Source organism: Dromiciops gliroides, chromosome 1 (genome assembly GCF_019393635.1).
Source record: "Dromiciops gliroides isolate mDroGli1 chromosome 1, mDroGli1.pri, whole genome shotgun sequence".
Lineage (NCBI taxonomy): Eukaryota > Metazoa > Chordata > Mammalia > Microbiotheria > Microbiotheriidae > Dromiciops > Dromiciops gliroides.
Genome location: NC_057861.1, coordinates 201,146,421 through 201,169,760, shown reverse-complemented (window position 1 = coordinate 201,169,760; position 23,340 = coordinate 201,146,421).

Below are 23,340 nucleotides of genomic sequence, written 5' to 3'. Positions count from 1 at the left end.
AAATAATTCAGATATAGTCTAATTGAAGTCAATTATAACAAGACTATTTCCACCCTGGTCCTGGAAGCTAAGTTCTGGTTAGAATGATACAAAGTAAGAACCACTTAGATTGTGTGAAAGAGAGATTGGCTCTAATCGGAGAATCATTAAATGAATCAATATGCATTTATTAAGTACCTACTATTTTCCAGGCTCTGGGATTACAAAGAAAGTGAAGAAAAAACAAAATAAATCTGTAGAGAGCTTATATTCTTATCAGAAAAAAATGCACATATACAAATATATATGAAACACATATAGAGGAGTTAAAAAATAACTTTGGTGGGGAAGGAGGGAGTATCATCTTGATTTCTTGGTGGTACCTTAGCTGAGTCTTGTAGAAAACCATGGCATCCAAGAGGCAAAGGTAAGGAAAGAGAATATTCTAGGCATGAAAGACAATGAGTACAAAGGCCCAGAAAATCCAAGGTCTAAAAAGGAAGCAAGCAAAAATCATATGGTCTCACATTTTAATCTATTTACCCACCTTAAAAGGTAAAGACAAACAAGAAGAAAAGGACAGCATTAAATAGCTCTATGTCATTTAGTGAAAGGCAAAATGAGTAATATTAATAGGTAACCTTTCATAGTGGTACAACCTTGTCAAGAGACACCTGAGTTTAATTACTGTCCTTGATGTGCAACTCAGGCAAATCATTTAATTTCTCTCTTCCTTGATATATTCTTCTGTAAAATGGGGGTAACACATGTAGTGTAGATCAAAAGGGAAAATGCATACTTCATGTTTTGTGAGCCTAACAAACATGATAGGTGTAATTAATTATTAAGATGGTGAGGTAGCATGATGTTGTAACAATTGGAGTGACGCCACCTGCTGGAGAGTTACTGTAGGAAAGCACCGCCATGAGGAGAAGGCATCTGAGGGCAAGCTATGTGGCTTGGGAGGTCAGTTCCTTGGCGTCAGGAAGTGACATTTGAGGCATCACTCCAATTGTTATGTTAAGGGTTAAAATTCTAGCTAAACTGTCTAAAATATCTAATGAGTGGTCGCCAATAAATTATAAGCTTTAGCAAGAGTTAGACTTTTAAGCATTTATTAAGGAGAATAAGAATTTGGTAAAGAGAGAGAGAAAGGCCTAGATTCCTATCTATTAAAGGGAGAGCACATTTCTAGCTCCCTTCTCCGCCAGAGTCCAGAGGAAAAAGAGCGAGACTGAGCGCCAGTCTCTTCCTTCCTCCTCCCACTAGCCCGCGTCACTTCCTGACTCCTGGTCTTGCCCTCAAAGACCTTCCCTTCATGGGCAGAACTCTTCTACAGTAAGTATCCAGCAGGTGGCGTCATTCCAATCGTTACAGTCCCCCCTGTTGTTCCTCAAGAAACAAAATGTTTCCTTGACGGAACAGTTACAATGTAATGGATAGAGAGGAGGCCCAGGGGTCAGGAAGACTTGTGTATAATTCCTGCCTCAGATGTGTACTACTGTATAACCCTCAGCAAGTCACTTAACCTAAATGCTCCAGACAGCACCCTATGATTGTAGGAAGATTAAAGGAGTTTCTCCATCAATAGTTCTTTAAACCAACAAAATCTGAGGTCCAGATTCCACAGTACCCCTCCAAAAGAAGAAAAAATCATTTAAATCCATTTAATATAAACCTCTCTTTAGAAGACAATCTTAATTTCTCTATTTCCCAATAAAGCAGAGCTTTAATAAATAATGAGAACTCTTCCAAATTCTTCTCTTATCATGAAAGCCAAGTAGCAAAAACTGAGATTATCCCCAACATGGAGTTCAGCATACCATAATCTCATTGGGTCATCCCTTTACCCAACTGGCAGAGACAGTCCCCTGGGTACTGTGACAACTGAGACCCATCACAGGAATGATCTTACCTTTGATTGATCACCCACAAATACCCTATCACCATAGTCCACAATGTTGAAATGCCTCTATCATATCATAAACTCCTCTCCTTCTGTCCCTCTCTGGGTCTTATCCTCTGCCTTCACTGAAACATCTGGTCATTCCCATCCCTACTTTCTCAGTCCATTTTTCCTGATCTAGCCTCACCTTTCTCTCTTCAAAATCTTAAGCCTTTAAACAGAGGACCAATGAGGTATCATTCCCCCAATGGAAATAAAAAAGAACAGAAGAAAACCCAAAGAAGCAGTGCAGCTTTGAAAGCTATAGGTTGATCTTATTATATCCTGTAAAAGAAATTCAAACCATGCATAATGGAAGCCTCCAGTTTCATGAAAAATTTTCTCTTTTTGTTCTACTGTTTATGCAAATATCCATTCTATTTGATGTTTTTTCAAGTTCAGGATAAAAACTTTTTTTTTAATGACTTAGGGAAAAAACCTATAGAGCAATGGGAAGTCAGAAGGGCTGTTTCTAAATTCTGACTTTGATGCTTGCTTGCTGTTTGATATCAGGCCAATCACTTAACCTATCTGAGCCTGTTTCCACATCTATAAATTTGTTTTTGTTGTTCAATCATTTAAATTGTCCAGTACTTTGTGAGACTCCATTTGGCATTTTCTTGGCAAAGATACCAGAGTGTTTGGCCAATTCCTTTTCCAGCTAATTTAACAGATGAGGAAATTGAGGCAAATAGGGTCAAGTGACATGTCCAGGGTTACACAGGTAGTCTGAGGTCAAATTTGAACTCAAGTCATGCTGACTCCAGGTCCAGTGCTCTATCCACTGAACCACCTAGCTGCCTCATCTCTATAAATGGGGAATAAGAATAAAACTTAAGCTACTTTTCAGAGTTTGTCTGAGAATCAAATATGATAATGAATATAAGGTTCTTTTTTTTAATTTAAAGTATTTTATAAATGTGAGTGGTTTTTAATTCCATTTTTAAAAATCTTAAATCTTTAGTTACCCAGGTCAACTTTGTCCTCTTCCCTTCAATCCTTTGTCCACTTGTCCTATCAGGTCTCCTCTATCTCTAAACTTCAGACACAGATTATTTCTACCTCCTACTTTCTCTATTCCTGCTCAAGTGTTACACCACACTGATGGAAGAAATTACACAAGCTTGCTAACTATGTCCTCTAAAAAAATCATGTTATCCAATATTTTTTTTTCTTCTTTTTGGGGGGCAATTGGTTTTAAGTGACTTGCCCAGGGTCACATAGCTAGTAAGTGTCAAGTGTCTGAATCCGGATTTGAACTCAAGTCCTCCTGAATCCAGGGCTGGTGTTTTATCCACTGCACCACCAAGCTGCCCCTCATGTTATCCAATCTTAACAGAGCCCTAACTGCTGTGTGCCAATTATTTTATTCTTTGCTGATTGGCTCTCCTAACAAGGGCTCCATCAAACCTCTTCTTTTCTCAAGAAATCTATAACATGCTCTCCTCACCAGCTCTCAGCAAAGGAAGTCATCTCATACTTTATGGAAACAAACAATTGAAATCGCCTATCAAGAGCTACTTATCTTCCTCATTTCCATTCTTCTAATCACCTCAACATCACCCCCCATTATTTTTCCCTTTTCTCCAGTTTCAAAGGAAGATCTGTCCCTTCTCTTTGAAAAAGTCAACCCCATAATTGTGTCTTTGATCTCATTCTCCCTGCACCCCAACCAATGCTTTGTTGGATCATTCCTTTGATTATTCCCATGATCTTTTTTGTTGTTGATTTGAACTCCTGACTCCAGGGCATGTGCTCTAACCATTGCACCACCTAGCTGCCCCTCTCCTCCCTTCTTTTTCATGATATTTTTCTTCTTTTTTTCTTCCTCCACTGCCTACAGGCAGGCCAATCAATGACCCTCTGGGGCCAATGCCTAGCCTTTAAGGAGGCTTTTAGGATCTTAATAAGTTATGCAGCAATGATGAAGGAGAAATGGGAAATGTAATGAAGGTCCTTACAGATCCAAAAACAAAGATCATGAGGCTAATCCAAGAGACCAAAGCGCCAAGCAGATTATTGTCAGAAGAATATACTTTGTCTATGCACTCACCTGTCACCTAAGACAAGCCACACTCCCTCCCTGGCCATCATCTTCGTTAGGTGTAAGATGAGGGAGTCAGACTTTGTGATCTACAAGATCCTTGGCTGGCTCGGAGAGTCTGTGATTCCTCACTCAGGAAATCTGCTAGGGAAGATTCCAGATCAGTTTTCAGAGTACATTGGTTGGAAGTGGTAACTCAGTGGTTTTCCATTCCTAGGACTCATCACATTGATGCCAGACCTAGAGAAGATACTGAATTGGCTTTGCCCACTGCAGATCAAGAATCTTGAGCTCAAGAGATCTTCTAGGCTCAATTTCCAGGCTCTCTCCCTAATGTTTAATGCTTTGGTTATACAGTAGCTCCTTTTCTATTGCCTACAAACACGTTCAGATATTCCCCATCCTTGGAAAATGTATTCACTGTATCTAACCATCACCTTAAGCTACCATCATTTATGTCTTCATTTTTACAGCCAAAATCTAGAAGAAAAAACTGTACAGATTAATTGCTTTAACGTTCTTGCATCCCACTCACTCCTCAAGCAATTTCTGACTTCTGTCCCAAACCCTCAAATAAACTATTCTGTCAAACCAGTCAGCCAAACATTAGTCAGTCAAAAAGCACTTGTTAAGCACTTACAATATGCCAGACACCACATTAAGCACCAACTATACAAAGAACTCACATTTTAAAGGGGAAGACAACCTTTTAAATACTAGGTAGATACAAGATGTTACAAATAATCTCTTTTTTGCTCATTCTAATTAATGACCCTTTTCCAGTTCTTTTTCTAATTCACAGAACCATTTGACACTGTTGTCCACCTGCTTCTTCAAGCCTCCCTCTCCTTCCTGGTTTTGTGACACTGCCCTGTTATGGCTCTCTTTCTGTCTGTCTGATTTACCCTTTTAAGTTCTCTTTGTGGAATCATCTTCTATGTTGCACCACCATGTGTGAATGAAAGCCAACACTCTGGGGCTTTTTTCCCTTCTCTTCCTACAGTCACCTTCATGACTTAATCTGCTTCCATATATTCAGCTTTCATATCTATGCAAATGATTCCAAAATCTATGTCTTGACCTCATCTCTCTCCTAAGTTTCAACCCCTTTTTTCCCACAAGTCTGGTGGACCTATCTACCTGAATGTCTAAGATTATCTCAAACTCACCAAGTCTGAAACAAAAACCATCCTTCCTAAACTCATATACCTCCCCTCACTAACTTCCCTGTTTCTTTGGAGGCCACCACTATTTTTCTGGTCCCTCAGATTCACAACTTGGGAGTCATCCTCAAATCTTCAATCTTATTTAGAAATCCATCTCCAATCAGTTGCCAAGTCTTTTGTATGCTATCTCCACAATATCTCTCATATTCATCCCCTTTTCTACATTCACATAACTACTACTATAATTCAAGCCCTCATCACCACTAATCTGCACTATTATAAGTCTCTTAATTGGTCTCCCTGCTTCCAGCCTCTCTCTTCTCCAATCCATCCTCCACAAAGCTGCCAAACATATAAAGAAGTCTTAGTAGCTCCCTACTGCCTCTGAGATAAATGTGAATTATTTTGTTTGACATGTATAGCCATCCAAAATCCAGCTCTGATTTATCTTTCCAGGCTAATTGAACATCAATCCTCCTTATGCAAGCCACATTCCAACCAAACTGTCCTATACATGATGTCCTATAGCTGACATTTGCACAGGCCTCATGCCTAGGAATTTCTTGTACCTCAACTGTGCCTCTTGGAAGCTCCCTTCAAAGGTTAGCTCAAGTACTACCTCTTTCAAAGGATATTTGTAGACTCTTCACTTCCCCCATTCTTAGTTCTTTTCTGCATAAAATTATTAACAGTAACAAAAATTACTATCATTACTATGTGCTTACCTCTGAACATATTCTACCCCCTAGGAGAATATTAACTCCACAATGCCAGGGACTGTATTGCTTTTGTATTTGTATTCCTAGTGCATATCCCATAGTAAGCACCTAATAATTGCTTCTTGATTGATTGGTTGATAATTAGCATTCTACAACTGCTGGGTGAGCTCTAACTGAACAGGAAAGCTTTTACACAATTTGATCACACTAATCTACATCATGCTATGTACGGCCTCTTAAACACTGTGAGTCCATTAGGGGGAATATCTGGTTTGTTAATAATGATTACATTGCCTAAATTACCTAAAATATTATAGGGTACTAGATGGACAATTACAACTCTGAAATAGATGTGCAATTAGTTTTATTCATATAAAAATGATGATCCAGAGATCAAGAAGTCAGTAGAAAGCCAAATTCCAGATGGGGAGGTGGTTCTACTATGTTAAATATTTCCTATTTTATGGAGAAAATGGGAATTCAGGTGGAGTCCAAGAAATCACCCTCATAACTCTTCGAAAACATATTCTCTGGGTACTTTCACCTTTGCACTTGGATTTCTAGTTTCTCTTATTCTAGTATAATCATTTTGAGAAGAGGAATAGGGCATGGGGACAGAAAGAGAAGATATTTGCTTGTACAGAAAAAGTGGGAAAATTGGGGATAAGGAACATTTCCTAAATGTCTTCAAAAAATTGAAAAAGTTGTTCCACCCAGCTGCTGTTATGAACTTCCTAAAGCACAAGTCTCACCATATCACCTATCTTTCCACTCAATAACCTCTTGTGGCTCCTTACTGTCTCCAGGACCAAATTTCAAATTCTCCTTGCCTAGAATCTCCCCTCCTAATTTCTGCCTCCTCGCATCCCAGGCTTCCTTCAAATCTCAGTTCTAATCCTACCTTCTGCAGAAGGGCTATCCTGGTCTGCTTCCATCCTCCCCTCCAACCTCCATCCCCAGTGTCTTCCCTTTGGGTTATCTTCTATTTACACTGCATAGATTTTGTACATGCCTAGCCATTTACATGCTGTCTTCCCTAATAGAATGTGAGTTCCTCCAAAACAAAGATTTCTTTTTATTATTACTATTCCCAACATTTAGCACATTACCTGGTACATAGAGAACATTTAATAAATGCTTATTAACTAAGTTCAAGAAAGTTGACGCTAAAGGTGAGGAAGTAAAATACCATACTTTTATTCACTCATTCCTCTTTACTTCTGCTGCATTTTATGCCATTTCCTTCTCAGTCATCAATTTCCTCTGCTTGACTTTTGGCAGTGAGATAGACCCAGCAGTGCTTAGTTAGGTAATGGGCCCACACAGCAATCCCTTAAACTTCCTGTCCCTGCCACAGCTCTGTTGGTTCACATCACTAATCTTGGCTGCCATAGTCTCAAATAAGCATTTTACATGTAATAAATTTTGAGGGGTCTGTCTTTGAGTAAAGGTACATAATCTATCTAGGGCATGGAGTTTACTATGCCAAAATGTCTTGCACAAAATCTCTAATATAAAAAAGAGATATTAAAAGTGAAATTGTGGCAAGAGGGAACATTAGAATTTGGAAATAAACACTTTAAAAATGTTAAAATCATTTTATATGTAATTGGGGGAAATTATATATAGAGAGATATATCTATATCTATCATATCTATCTGTCTATCTATCTACCTACCTATGATAGAGATACAGACATATGAGAAAGAGAATGCTGGGCCTAGAATCAGGACCTTAGCTGAAATCCTACTTTAGATATTTAATAGTTATGTGACCCTAAACAAGGCACTAAATTTCTCCTCCTTAGTTTCTTCATCTATTAAATTTGAATAATAGTAGCTATTCTTATCTTCCCAAGGCATATGCAAGGATAAAATTTAAAAAATATATATATGGTGATTTGCAAAGCTTAAATTGTTTTTAAAAATGACAATTATTATTAATAATACATTTATCTCAGATTTATACATTCACATTAATTTAGTAGAAACTTTACTCACAGTATCTCAGGTTTGGAAGTGACTTCAGAAGCCGCTAGTCCAACCAGTACCTCAACTAGAATACCCTCTACAACATAATAGTGATAGGAATCTAATGAAATTCACAAAACAAATATACATCTGTTGATCCAGGTACAAAAGATTTTTCTGGGCCAGAAGGGAAAAACTATAATGAAAAAGTCCTGATAGTGATAGAGGAAACCTATAAAAACCTCTTTAGGAAAAAGGATTTCAACTCCTGAGGCTTGAAGGAAAACAGAGAAGGTAGGAAGCAGAGGAGAAGAAGATGATAATTTCAGTCATACGGAATAGACATTGAAAAGGCACAGAGTTGGAGCTAGAGTGTCATCTGTAAGGAAGAGCAAGAAGGCCAGTGCCATTTGATTACAGAGTATGTAGAGGAAGAAACAATGTAATAAGACTGGAAATGTAGAAAAGGTCCAGGTTGTGCCTGGTATCATCAACCCTTGTAGAGGTGAGCCTGGTAAATGTGCTCACACATTCCCTCCCCACTTCAGATCATGTACAATTATCTTATAACTATTTCCTGTCATCTTACTGTGCGGTGATAAAAAAGTCTTTTAATCAGTTGCTAAGCTAGAACTGAATATTCATCCAAGAGTTACTAACAGCCAAAATTTCTCTTTTCCCTAGTGGCTTTTAAGTGAAAAGAAAGAAGAAAGAAATACTGTAAGCCTCCTGGTGGGGGCTGAAGGGGGAAGAATTAGAAGCAGCACAAGTGTCCATGGCTTGCTACCTGCCACCAGATGCCCTCTCCTTCCATTCAATACTCATGCTTCAATTTCTCCCCCTATTGGGTATATTCTTTCCTGATCTTAGACAAATGAACATCAGAAAAGGAAAAGATAATGTTCAAAATAGCAAGCAAAGTTCAGAAAAGCTACCAGAAGTCCAGGAACTAGAGTCTATAGCAGAGCCTAGACACACACACACACACACACACACACACACACACACACCTTAATTTTCCCTGATTTTCTCAAGGTTAAGTAACAAGTCCCAGGTTCATATCCTCCTCAATCAATTACTGTGCTCAAAGATCTCAAAGCATAAATCGGGAAGGATACATAGCAGACTTTGCTCTCTACCAATCAATCAGCATTGTTGAATGACAACTCCTCTTCAAAATAAAAGAGGAGTATCTTTTACACAAATCAGAAATGATGCTTTCTATACAAAAGAGGATCCCAATCTGGGAACTGCCAAACCATCTGGATGTAAATTTGAAGGGCTATTCTATCCCATTCCTATCTCCAAGTGACTGTAAAAAAAATCTTTAATAAATCTTGTTTAGACCCATTAGACTTATTTGTGGGTTTTCTTTTCCTCTCCCTGCTGCAGACACAAGGTTAACCCACAATAATTCATTTGTAGAAGCATTGACCAGCAAATGAAGGAACAGAAATGAACAAGAGAAACTAAACAAATCTCATTTTCAAGTTTCTTGACCTTAAGTATCACTCATTCCATTGGCAATATTTTGTGTCCCTAATTTACTATATAATCTGAGAGAAGTGTTTATGTTTAATGTCCCTGAGCTCCTACCCAAATAAAGAAGGGAATTTCTTAGACAATGTAATACTCATATCTATCCTGCCAAAAATAGGAGATTTTGTAGGTAGTTTCAGCTTTGGGAATGAATCAAAGGGTGAATCTTCCATCTAGAGAATGAGAATTTCCTAAGCACAGTGTTTCTTGAAGAGAGAGGAGCATCTCTTATAAGTCGGGCATAGCTGATAATCTATTACAGGTCTAAAGATTTAGCATGAGGGCTTTTATCATTGTTGTTACTATTATTTATGTGGACAGTGTAGTTCCAGTAGGAAGGAAGTTTCCTATCCAGAAGCCCCAAAATGTATTTCACTTTTAGGTGAAGGTGAAATCACAGTGAGATATTATGGGTTTGGGAAGGCATGGTAGGCATGGAATATTCTGTAGAAGAGTGAATGCACTGGAGAGAGAAGACAAAATGTGTTGATTGATTATGGACTGTTTTGAGTGAGTCCCTTGTGTGTTTTCTGCATTTGTTTATGGAGGCCTGCAAATGCTTTTCATTCTATGCATTTTCTGTGGAGTGAAATGAAGACTGTCTTATACCTGACATCACCATTACCTTGAATGGATCCCTACTGACATCAATGGAGACCTATAAGTAAACTAGAGATCCTGTTACTCATATCTTTGGAAACTTAAATATCAACTGTTGTCAGAGATTTTCCCAGAGAAAATTCAGAGTGGTGATAACATGAAGCAAAAAAAAGTGAGTGATGGATTCAATCTTTACAAGCCTAGAATTTGGGGACTCTGGACCACATGTTACATATAAAATATTAATTGTTAAGCAATGAGTCATCAAATAATTTATTTCAACAGTATTAGATTCAAAATAAATTCAATCTGAATTACAAAATTGTTGTGTTTTTTGTCTTATGTTATCATTAGTAGTAAGTTTATTACTTTGATATTTTGAGGGATTACCCCAGATCACGCCCTTTCTTACTTTCTTGTCCTATAAAGCTCTTTCCATAATTCTTTACATAAGATCCACCCAACATTTTTTAATGTCTAGGACATATCAGTATGGCATTTGGATTATCTAGTCATCATCTCTCACCTTTATATGACCAAGCCACTTTCTTTTCTGTACTTAGTCATATACATCCTCAAATACATATTTTATTATACACATCATTGTTAACATAGGCTGCAGTCTATTTATATACATTTCTTTGGGGCTATTTGCCATTTTAATTTTTCTATGATTATTCCATAATTCACAACCAAATAAAAAGGAATTCTAAACTGCTCAGTTGTAAAAATCATATTTATTGTCATATAGTTTTAAATTATTTCAAAAGTTTTTACTGCATGAGTTGTACACTGGCAAAATGTTTAAGAGCCAGCACCATAAATAAAATTCTCTTCCAAGGCCATAAAGTACACTCCAGCCAACCACTGGTTGTGTCAGGACAGGGCAAGAATATGAGAATATTTATGTCACATTTGTCACAATGACTGGCCAAAACAATTCAAGGTGAATGTCATATACAACAAACAGTATATTTTGTGTATGTGAATGCAGTGCCTACATCAATCAATCAAACAAATATTTATTGATCATTTAGAATATACCAAGACTTGGGCTAGGCATTATGGGGGATACAAGGGAAATATAAGACATGCATTTTGCCCTTAAATAGCTTATAATATGATAAAGGAGATGGAATTCTGAATAAGAAACTATAGAATAAAGGGCATATCAAAGCGTCAAATTGCGTGGCAAAGAAAGTTAATTAAGCCAGCAAATGCTTGATAAAGGAGGTAAGGAACACTGGAAAGAACTAGGAAGGACAGAAATAAAGGAATTATATTATTTTCTATATATCCACTTATTAGCTTTGGTTTTCAGTTTCCTTTTAGCAAATTTTGTTCTGTCCCTATCAGTCCTGTGGCAAAGAAAACAGGAGCAAAACACTCTAAGGGCTGGAGAGTTGTTCTTTGTCTATTAACTATTATCATTGTCAAACTACAGGCTTGTGAGTGTGGCTTCTATAGGTGACAAATTCTAGAAAGTATAATTGAACATATTTATAAACCCTTAGAAAAATATGATGATCACTGAATGCTCACATAAGTTTTTCCAAAATGAGTCTCAGGTTGTTGTTCAGTAGCATTCAGTTCTTTGTGACCCCATTGACTGTAACATGGCAATACTGTCCACGGGGTTTTCTTGGCAAAGATACTGGCGTGGTTTGCCATTTCCTTATCCAGATTAAGGCAAACAGAGGTTGAGTGATTTGCCCAGGGTCTGAGGTCTGATTTGAACATGTCTTCCTAACTCCAGACCCAGAGTTTGATCCACTGAGTCATCTAGCTATCTCTAAGTCTCACGTATCTGACCTCATTTTCCAATTTTGCTAAACTAGGAGTGTAAAACTTTTGTATTTTCACTGCCTTGGCTAATTGTCTTTGCAGAGAAAACAGAAACTTTTAGAAAACTTAGAAATTATAATAACCTGTCCAATTAATTGAGGTACAGTGGATAGAATACTGAACTTGAAATTGGGTACACCTGATTTGAAATCCTGCCATAAAATAACAGTTGTGTGATTATGGGCAAAAGATTTCACTTCTTAGCTTCATTTCCTCATCTATAAAATGGGGATAATAATAACACCTACCTCTTCGCTACAGAGATGTATGTAAGCGAGATTTGAGGGCTCTGGGATTAGACACCGCAGCTGGGAGGCGATAGCCAAGGACCTCGCCCATGGAGTTCAGTACTTAGGAGCAGCTTGCTTGCAGCTGAGATGGGCCTCCAAGCTCTGGAAGAAGAAAAACAAATGAGATGCAGGAACCAACGGGCAACAGAGACCACAGTTTTCCGTTGTCCTCCTTGCGACAGGAGTTGCAGCTCCTGTATGGGACTACACAGCCACACTGTAGCCTGTGTCTTCAAGGAGCTGATCCAAGGTCGTCCGCGACTGGCGGAAGCCTACTATTACTACTTCATAGACTATTATGTGAATTAAATGAGATAATAATAGCTTAAAGCACTGTTCAAAACCTTCAATCTCTCTGTTAATATTAATTATCATTATTCCTTCAAATATAAGCATTAACATAACTATTTATTTATATGTCTATTTACTCCTCAAAGAAAACAAATAGAACACCTATCAGAACTCATAGCATTCTCCAAAAAGTAGTTCTCTGATGACCCAGAGGATATGTTTTGTACTAGGTAAGTTTCCCAGGAACTATGTTCTCATAACTCCTCAGTATGTGGCACCTACTACAACACCCAAAAGTTGTCCTTTCATGGCACCTATCATTTAGTCAGTAGCCTCTTCCTGTGTCCTAGGAGACAGTAACAGTGAGTCATCTCTACCCAGGTCTGAAACACTGAGAGCCTTCTTCCTTCCTTCCTTCCTTCCTTCCTTCCTTCCTTCCTTCCTTCCTTCCTTTCTTTTTCTTCCTTCCTTCTCTTTCTTTCTTTCTTTCTCTTCCTTCTTTCTTTCTTTTTCTTCCTTCTTTCTTTCTTTCTCTTCCTTCTTTCTTTCTTTTTCTTCCTTCTTTCTTTCTTTCTCTCTTCCTTCTTTCTTTCTTTTTCTTCCTTCTTTCTTTCTTTCTCTTCCTTCTTTCTTTCTTTCTTTTTCTTCCTTCTTTCTTTCTTTCTCTCTTCCTTCTTTCTTTCTTTCTTTTTCTTCCTTCTTTCTTTCTTTCTTTCTCTTCCTTCTTTCTTTCTTTCTTTTTCTTCTTTCTTTCTTTCTTTCTTTTTCTTCCTTTCATTCTGGTCTCCCTTATTCTGGGGAGATAAATTTGGGTGTGGCTTTGGCCTTTGTGTTCTTAAGAGGGATCTGTAGCCACCCCTCACCCAATTCCTTTAGTCACTACCAGTGGGGGATGGTCCTCCCTCACTAAAGGAACTTTCCACAGGAAGATGGTCCACCCCCATCAGTCCTCTATAAAAGTACCTTCCAGTCTCCTGTTCGAGGACATTTAGTACTTCTGAGCCATGTGCTTTATGCCAAATCTCCCCATGAAAAGTCCAAGGATTTCTTTCATGGTTTCCCTCCCCCCACCCTTCCCTTCCCTTGCTCCTAAATAAACTATCACCTTATTTCTAACTACGTTTTGTGTGCAAGAGGGTATAATTCTTTAAAGAGGAATTCCTAAGAACCCCAACCCCAACCTGTACCCCATTTCCACCATATCACTTCCTTCCTTCCTTCTTTCCTTCCTTCTTTCCTTCCTTCTTTCCTTCCTTCTTTCCTTCCTTCTTTCCTTCCTTCTTTCCTTCCTTCTTTCCTTCCTTCTTTCCTTCCTTCTTTCCTTCCTTCTTTCCTTCCTTCTTTCCTTCCTTCTTTCCTTCCTTCCTTCCTTCCTCTTCCTTCTTTCTTTTCTTTCTTTCTTCATTCATTTCTTTGTTTTGACTAGGTAAAGGAGTCCATTCTTTGCCTCATTCCTTACCTAGCCTTAATCACTGAATGGGTGTTGCCTCAGTCAAACGGATACCTAGGAAAGACTTTAGCTTAAAAAGGCTAAGGTCTCCTTCTACATTCTGGGCCATCTCCAGTTGTCCTGATGTATATCTTGTCACTGAATCCAGATGGTTCTGGAGAAGAGAATGAGACTGGTGACTTTGCACAGCCTTCCTTCACTTAAATCAAATTCACTGTAAGTCATGACATCATCTCCTGATGACATGGTCCTTCCTCTTTTAGAATAAAGGATAAACAACAACAATAACCCCTTCTATAGCTACATACAGCTCCAGCAAGTAGTTTCAGTTATTAATACTGTCATCATCAAATGCTCTGCAGTTTTCTTGGAAGGCATCTTCATGAATCCTTGTTCTTTTCTTCCTTTATGGTTGATAAATTTAATTTCAATAAAGCAAATATTGGAACAAAGAAGAAAATAGAATATCTCCAATAATGATTAAGAAAACCAACATAAAATCATGATTATAAATAATATTGTACATTTTTGTACTTTAGCATTGGTTAAAAGAATGAAAAATCGTGTGTTGAAAGAATATCCAGAAATTCTGCAAATTATTATTGTATTACTTTTTGCACTTTTGCAATGTGGTATTCATATTTTTCACTTATTCTGTTCTGTACAGCTACAAAGGGATGAGAATTTAGGGTGAAAGATAACTAATTTCATTTTCCACAAATTGAGTTTAAGATTTACTTGACATCCAATCTAAGATGTCTGAAAGGCTGTTGGAAATGTGAGATAGGAGGTTAACAAAGACAGGATTTGTAGATTTGAAAATCATCAGCATAACAATGCTAATTAAATCCTTAGAAGTAGATAAGATCTCTAAGTGAAGTAGTATAGAGAGAGAAGAGAAGAGACTGGACAGAACCCTGAGGCACACCTATGGTTAGAGGGAGTGATCTGAGTGAGGATTTAGCAAAGAAGACTGAAAAAGAATGGTCAGGTAAGTAGGAGAAGAACCAGGAGAGAATAGTATTGAGAAACCTAAAGAGAAAATGTCAAGGAAGAACAGATGATCAACAGTGTCACAGGGTGTAAAAAAAGTCCATTGGCAATTAAGAAAATATTGGTAACTTTTGAGTGGTTAATTGTAGTGGAATAATAAGGTTGGGAGTTGGATTTTAAAGGGCAAAGAGCATGAGAGGAGAAAAGGTGGAGATACCTATTGTAGATGGTCTTTTTGTGTTTAGCTACAAAGGGCAGAAAAGATATAAGAAGACGATTATCAGGGATGGAAGGATGAAATGAGGTTTTTTTTAGCTGGACTCAGACACTTGACACTTACTAGCTGTGTGACACTGGGCAAGACACTTAACCCTCATTGCCCGCAAAAAAAAAAAAAAGAAAAAAAGAAAAAAAAAAGAAAGAAAGAATTTAAATGAAAGGGTGGGGTGACAGAGGGAGAAATGTGTTGCAACAACCAGCATAGAATGGGATTACTTAAAAAGGTCGAAGAGGGGGCCTTTTTAAGAAGATCACTTATTCATGTGACACAGGAGTGAAAGAAGAAATATAGTCAGAAGGCATATGAATGTTAAGAGATGAAGAAGAGGGAGCTTAAGGTGAATAGCCTCATTTTTTTCTGTAAAATATGAAGCAAGTTCCTCAACTGAAAGAGTAGGGGTAGAGTGGTTCATGGAAGATCTAAAAAGGTTGGGAAGAGTTGCTAGGGAGAGCGGGATTGTGAGTTAGTAAGGGAGGAATAGTAGGATTGCCTAGCATCCATGAGGACCCATTTGAAGTTGTATAACAAATTTGTAGAGAACCCCAGCAGAATGATTGCTTAATTTTCTCCATTTTCCTTCAGCAGCATCTATGTAGGAGCAAAGGTGACTAATGGTAGGAGTAATCTAAGGTTGAGGCTTGGCAGATTATAATTGACAAAATCATTAAAGCACTACGAATTCATTAGAAGAAGACCAAAGAGTTGATTTGGCTCATTAAGGGGTTAAAGTGAGAAAAAGAGGAGAGAATGGCTAGTGCAAAGGAATGGCCTGGGTGAGAATTGAAGGGTAAAGGAACTGTAAGTCATAGTGTGAATGAATAATAGGGTTTTGTAAGAGAAAGCAGAGAAAGTGGTAAAAAGTCAACATGTTATGGCTAAGAGTATTTTAGAATTCTTGAACATGGAGAAGACATATTTGTGGGTGAAAGCAAGGATATAATCATAAGCATGGCTGAGATAAGGTAGAGAGGCATGTAATGGGAAGTGAGTAGGTTGAGGAACTGGGTGGTTGGGTAGCTTGATGGAGAAGCACTATGTATGTTGTCATATTGTAGTATGAGGGCAGGAACTGGAGAGGAAAGGAAGATTTTGAGAAAGTTACTTAACTCATCAAGTAAGGAAGGGAAGTCCGTAGACAATGACTAAAAGAGTTTTGGTTAGGTAGTAGATATAAATAACATGGACCTCAAAGGAAGAGAGGTTACTGAGTGATGGAGGCAGGGGAAAGCCTAGAGGTGTCAATAGGGAGCAAGGACCATTCTAGATATCCCTCCTTCAGCTATTGAGCCAAGGAAAATGAATGAAGATGCAACCAGTACTGGAAGGTGTAGTCAGGGAGTCTGTGTCATCTTGGGGAAAGCCAGGTTTTGGTAATAACAAGTGAATGGAAGAAGTGAAAAAGGGAAAAAATTAAGGATGAAGAGAAGTTTGTTGCCTAGAAAACAGATATTCCAGAGGTCACAGTGGATGGGCTGGGTGGTATTTGTTTGAAATGTTTGAGTGGGAGGGTTGAGGAGCATGGGAATAAAGAATCAAGTGGGGAATGGGGTTTGGAAGATGATCTACAGGGATTCAGAATTACTAGGATGTGAAGGGTATAATCAAGTGTAATATTCATTTCTGAATGGAGAGCACACAAAAGAGAGTTAGAGATTGTGCTAGAGGCAAGTGCAGCACGAGAAGGGAGGACACACTCAGATGGTGAAATAGGACACTACTTCTCTTCCCTCTGAAGGCTAAAGACTTAGGTAGAAAAAAATGTGTAGTAGGAGATGGAGGTTGAAAATGCACAGCAAAAGAAAGATTTCCATTCCCTACCAACTTTTCTCTTCTTCTTCCCATAAAGGACAGGCCCAGTGGGAGATTGAAGTCCAGAAGTCAAAGGATAGGTTGCTCCTCTTTGAACCAGATGTTTTCCACATGCCATTTGGGAGAATAGGCTGGCAGGAAGAAAAATGCATCACCTTGTGTTAGCAAAATAACAGCCATCACTTTCGGGCAGAGGGAAGATGTTAGGTACTGATAAAAGATTTCTGGTCCCTTCCCTCCTTCCCTCAGGAACACACCAGGCTTAACAGGAAATGGAAGGCACAATGCTTGTGATCATAGGAGGTCTTGGTCCCTGTTCTGATAGTGCCAATCCTATACTATCTGTGAAAAATGCTATATACCCAAGTAAAATGGAAGCTTGCTGAAGGTAGGTTTCTTTTTTGTATTTCTATAACCAGTGTCTAGCAGAGAGCTTTATATATAGTAATGCTTAATAAATGTTTGTTTGTGGTTGGCTTGAATATTATTTATTATTTTTACTAAATGTTAAATCATCTTTGTATTTCTGGCACAAATCCAAATTAGTCAGAATAGATAATTTGTGAAAATATTGCTGTAATATTTGCCAATTTAAAAAATTCACATCATTATTTATTGCACTATGTAGTTCTCTTTCTCTGCTCTATGGTTCCCTCATAAAGAAATAATTTGATCAAAGCCATATTTGTCAGACCAATTAAAAAAACTACTGCAATAGTCCAAAGGAGAAATGTTAAGGGCCTGAAATAACATGGTGATCATGTAAGAGGAGAAATGAGGCCGGATTAAAGATATCTGAAGCTAGAATTAACAAGACTTAGTGGAGTGAGATGGATAAAGCAAGAATCACACTGAGATTGCAAATATGGATGACTAGAAGGACAATAGCACCTTGGAGAGAAATAAGGACATGAGGAAAAGCACTCCATTTTGGAAGAAAGTTAACTAGTTCTATTTTAGAAACAATTTTAATCATAATAGCTAACATTTACATACTACTGTAAAGTTCACAAATTACTTTATAAATAGTGTCTCGTCCTCTCGGTAGCCCTGGGAATTAGGTGCTATTGGTATACCCATTGCGTAGGTGAGGAAAATAAAGCTGGAAGAAGTCAGATGACTTTTCAGGTTCACACACCAAGTAATTGTCTGAGGCTGGACTTGAACTCAGGTCTTCCTGATTCCCAGTGCAACCCTCTTACCACCATGTTACCTAACTGCCTTATGTTGACCTCTCCAGTCTGAAATCCCTCTAGGACAGTGATGTCAAACTTAAACAAAAACAAATCCCTGGTGGCCACATATTGATTTATAAAATGACATTTTAATATTATCCAGGTTCTATTATTTTAAAAATTTATTTTGTTAGATATTTCCCAATTACATTTTTTTTTTTTTAGTGAGGCAATTGGGGTTAAGTGACTTGCCCAGGGTCACACAGCTAGTAAGTGTCAAGTGTCTGAGGCCGGATGTGAACTCAGGTACTCCTGACTCCAAAGCCAGTGCTCTATCCACTGCGCCATCTAGCTGCCCCTCCAATTACATTTTAATCTGGTTCTGGCAAACTAGAAAGTCTTGTGGACTGTGATATGGCCAACACATGTCTGCTATCTCTGCTCTAGGTCATTTAATTGTAAATGTCCAAGACGAATTAATGTGGGGTTGGAATTCAGGAGAGAGGCTAAGATTTCTTATATAGATGAGAAAGGATGAAGTCCCCATAGAGAAATAGTATAGAGAATGAAGGGACGATAGCCCTGGCATGTACACACAGAATCTCCTAAGTATTCTCTTCTCTAAGGCAAACATTCATATTTCTTAAATCAATGACATCATTTCCAACCATGTCAACATGCTTTCCTACAACAAGTTACTTTCCTACAATATGTCCATATTCTTCTTCCAATGTGGAAAAGATAGTACCCAACACCTTCCTCCAGATGAAGTCTGACCAGAGCAAATTACAGTGGCAGTACCTCTCTCATTTTAAACACTGACTCCTTAATATAATCTTGGACCACATTATGTTTATTGGCTACTATAGTACATTATTGATGGAGATAATGCAGAAAGTCATAAACCTCAAACACATTATATATCATAGTACAATAAAACTGGTCATAAAAAGAAATATGAGCAAATATACAGAGCTAAATGGAGACTACAAAATACATACTACATATTGATCAAGTTAAAGACTAAATCAGAGTAACAATGAGAAATTATATTAAACATAATAGCAGTGATAATTCATCCAATATGTTTTAGTATACATCTAAATCACCCCTCCAAGGCAAGTTTACATCCCTAAACACTAATGGTAATGAAATTAAAAAAGAACAATTGATAAAATATGATTAAACCCCAAATTGACAAACACAATAAATGCACAAAAATGATATTTTGAAAATAAAAGTGACAAAAAAGAAAATTGAATTTTTAAAAATGAACTGGTTGACAAAAGAAAGGACCATTTTCAAGAAACCAACAAAATGGGTAATTAGCTGATGTAATCATAAAAGAAATGGAGGAAAACCAAATAACCAGAATTTTAAAAATCAGAAGGTAAAAAGGGCAATGAATAAATTGGAAATAGAGATTTTTTTCCAAAAAGATTACATTCAGATAAAGAGGGTGGGCCAAAAGTCACAATCTTTTAATAACTTAATAAAAATTATTTTTTCTTTGTGTTTTGCCTTTTATAAGATTTCATTTTTACATGGAATGTAGATTCATTTCCTATATATCATATATGATGCTAAGATATTCTAAATTAAAAACAAAAAACAAGTTATTAAATATTGAAACCTCTTTGCGACTTTTAGCCCACCCTGTATTAATTCATCCATCTCTCCTTTCACCTATCCATCCATGCATTTCTTCAATAAGCTTTTATTAAGTGCTCATGGAATGACAAGTACTATGTAGGGCAAGGGGTATTCAAGGGCAAAATTGAGTTAGTTCCTGTCTTCAAAGACTGTACAGTCTATTAAAGAAAAAGAATATGTGCACAAATAAATGCATGTATGTGAACATGTATATGTATATATACATATGTGCACATATGTATATTTATAAAATAGATATTAATTAATTTCTGGGTGATAAGGACAGGCCTCATGAAATGACACCTGAGCAAAGAATTAAAGGAAAATAGGGATTCTATGAAATAGAAAGGAGAAATGAGAGCATTCCAGTAGGAAATTGGTTTATGAAAAGGGTTACAAATAGGATATGAAATGTATATATGAGAACCACAAGGGCAATAGCTGAAAATGTAAATAAAATGAATGGATATCTTTAACAACTCAGGTAGTCACCTATGCTGCAACTTATGGTTTTAGAAAGTTGCCTCTGGCACTGAGAGGATTAAGTGATTTGTCGGGGGTTCCAGAGTCAAGATGTGTCAAAGGCAAAACTTGAACTTAGTTCTTCCTGTCTCAGGTGCCAGCTCTCTATCAATTAATGTTAAATCAGAAATTTTAAATATGTTTTGAATGATCTTTCTTCCTAATTTTTATCAGTCCAAGGACAGTTATTTTCTACTTCGACTTCCACACATGAAGGGTAACCTTTGTCTACATATCAGGAACATTATATTGGTAGCTCTTTCCCTTTACTGAATATGGTGGCATACCCAGAATAAGGGAGGAAGGGAAGGGAAGGGACAGAGAGGAAGAGGAAAGGAGGGTACTGCTTACAGGTACTGCTTTAAGAGCTTTATAAATATTATCTCATTTGATCATCACAACAACCCTGAGGGGTAAGTGTTATTAGTATCTATTTTACAATTGAGAAAACTAAATCAGGCAGAGTTTAAGTGATTTGTCAAAGGCCACACAGCTAGTAAGTTAAGGCAAAATTTGAACTTAGGCCATCATGATGCTAGGTCCAGTGCTCTCTCTACTATGCTATGGAGTGTTTCAGAATGTTTCACCTTCAGATAGGAAAGGGTCTTGGTTTTATGAGATTGTAGATATTTTTTAAATGCATTCCACTAAAAAAAGAACTATAAGAATGTGATGAAAATAGTAGATTGGAGTCTGAAATATAAGACGAAACATTAAAGAAGTTTCCTGCATTTAGAACTTTGAGGTGCTGTTACCATTGGAAAATTTTGGGAAATGTGCCACCACATGCTCATCCCATAGCTATCTCCCTTGACCAGCATGTGCCCCTTCCATCAACATCTTCTGTTTTTGAAATATTTCTCTTCCTTCATGCCCCAGCTCAAGGGTCTCTTCTTCTAGGAATTCTTTTCTGACTACTCCAGCTGATTCCCATCCTATTCAAGTTTTATTTTTAATATTTTCTCTGGAGACCTTGTTGTAAAGTAGGAAAATGTGTTGCACTTGGGCTCAGGAGATCCAGATTCTGAGCGCAAAAGATCCAGATACTGATCTTTAGTTTCCTCATCTACAAAACAACAACAACAACAAAAATAATATTTATATAGCACTTTACAATTGTTAAGTGCCTAAAATATATCCTCATTTTATCCTCACAACAATCTGGGGATCCCCATTTCACAATTGAGAGAACTGGGACAGATTAAGTGATTTGTTTAGTATCACACAATTAGTAAGTATCTGAAGCTCGATTTGAAGTCATCTTCCTGACTCCAGGTCTGATACTCTATGGCATACTGAAAATATAATTGAGCAGTCACAACTTAGCTCAGCTACTGTCCCCATACATCAATATAGACACATATACACACAGAGGAAAAGAACACCAAAAAAAGAGGAATAAAAGAAATCTGCAAGGCACAAATGAGTAAGCAAACCAAAATTCCTAAAAATACAAGGAAGTATTATGAGATAAAGAAATGTGAGGAGAAATCTCCAAGAAAAGGGATTGTTACTACAGTAACTGCCCAAAAACCCCACAAGGTGACTGAAAAAAATAAAATGCACCCAAAAGGAGTAAAATTAGGTCTGTTAAATAGGTCAAAAGAGAGAATCGATGGTTTGGAATAGAAGGTGGAGAATTTTAATAAGTTAATAGGTAAAGAAAAAAGAAAGACAAAAGATTGAATGAAAGAATGCAATAATGAATAAAATGTTAAAACAAAGAAACCGAATATAAAACTAGAAGATGACCTCCCTGCACTAAAGCTATTGACCTTGAACACAGAATGTAACAAGACCACTTGGATAGAAAGAAGAAAGAGATGAGTAGTTGAGGAAAAAGATTACGATTCTGGCACAGAATAATGTAGCCATGCTGGGGCACTTCAATTATACAGACATCTGCTGAAGCTCTCTCTTACTCTCTGCCAAAAGCAGAGCAGCTAATAACTTCTTAATTCAACTTAATGATGATTTTATCCTTCAAAAGGTGAATGAACATATAAGAGGAAATTATATTTTGGATCTGTTTCTCACTAACAGTGGTAGTGTTATCTAGGATGGAAGTGATGGGAACCTTTTGTGGGGAAAGTGAGTAACCATCATCTCTTAGAGTTTGTGATAAAGAGAAGTAATCCAGGGTTAAGGTGACATACAACCTAGATTTGAGAAGAATATATTTCAAATGTGTTTTGCTTGGCAAGAAGAAAATGAAACTCAAAAAGGACAAATGACTTGATCCTGGGTGTTCTCTCTAATCTCTCTACTATCCAACCGTCCTGGCCCATTTGCTGTTCCTTATCCAAAATACTCCTTTTACCATGTTCTTGAACAAACCATACCCAAACATAAAAAGTTGTTGTTGTTTTTTTTTTAATTTTATGGCCCTTTTTAGCAAGTGAGGAGCATCTAAGTGATGCATTGGTTGGAGTACCAGGCAAGAGTAAGAAACACTCATCTTCATGAGTTCAAGTCTATCCTCACACACTTCCTAGCTATATGATTCTGGTCAAGTCAGTTAACCCTGTTTGCCTCAATTTACTCATCTATAAAATGAGCTGGAGAAGGAAATGACAAACCACTCAAGTACCTTTTCCAAGAAAACTCCAAATAGAAGTATGAAGAACCAGACATGACTGAAAAATGACTGAACAAGTAAACCTGGGACTCCCTTCTTTTCATCCATAATTTAAGAAAATTGTAAATTTTAGTTTCAGGCTAGTGAGATGCCACATTTTAGTTATAACTGATGATGATGATGATAATAAACAAAATAATAATTGCATTTATATAGTGTTTTAAGGTTTGTAAAACACTTTACAAATATATTTTCACTTTATCTTTACAGCAACCCTGGGAGGTATTGTTATCATTCCCATTTTACAGATAAGGAAAGAGAAGACAGACTAGTGACTCACTCAGAGTCACAAAGTCACATAGCTAGTAAATGTCTGAGGCTGGATTTGAAATTATGTCTTACTAACTTCAGGTCCATTGCTCTAAGCATTGCTCACAAGGACCCCCTTAAATTTATCCATTAATCTAATTCAAATTAAGAATCCTTGGCCTA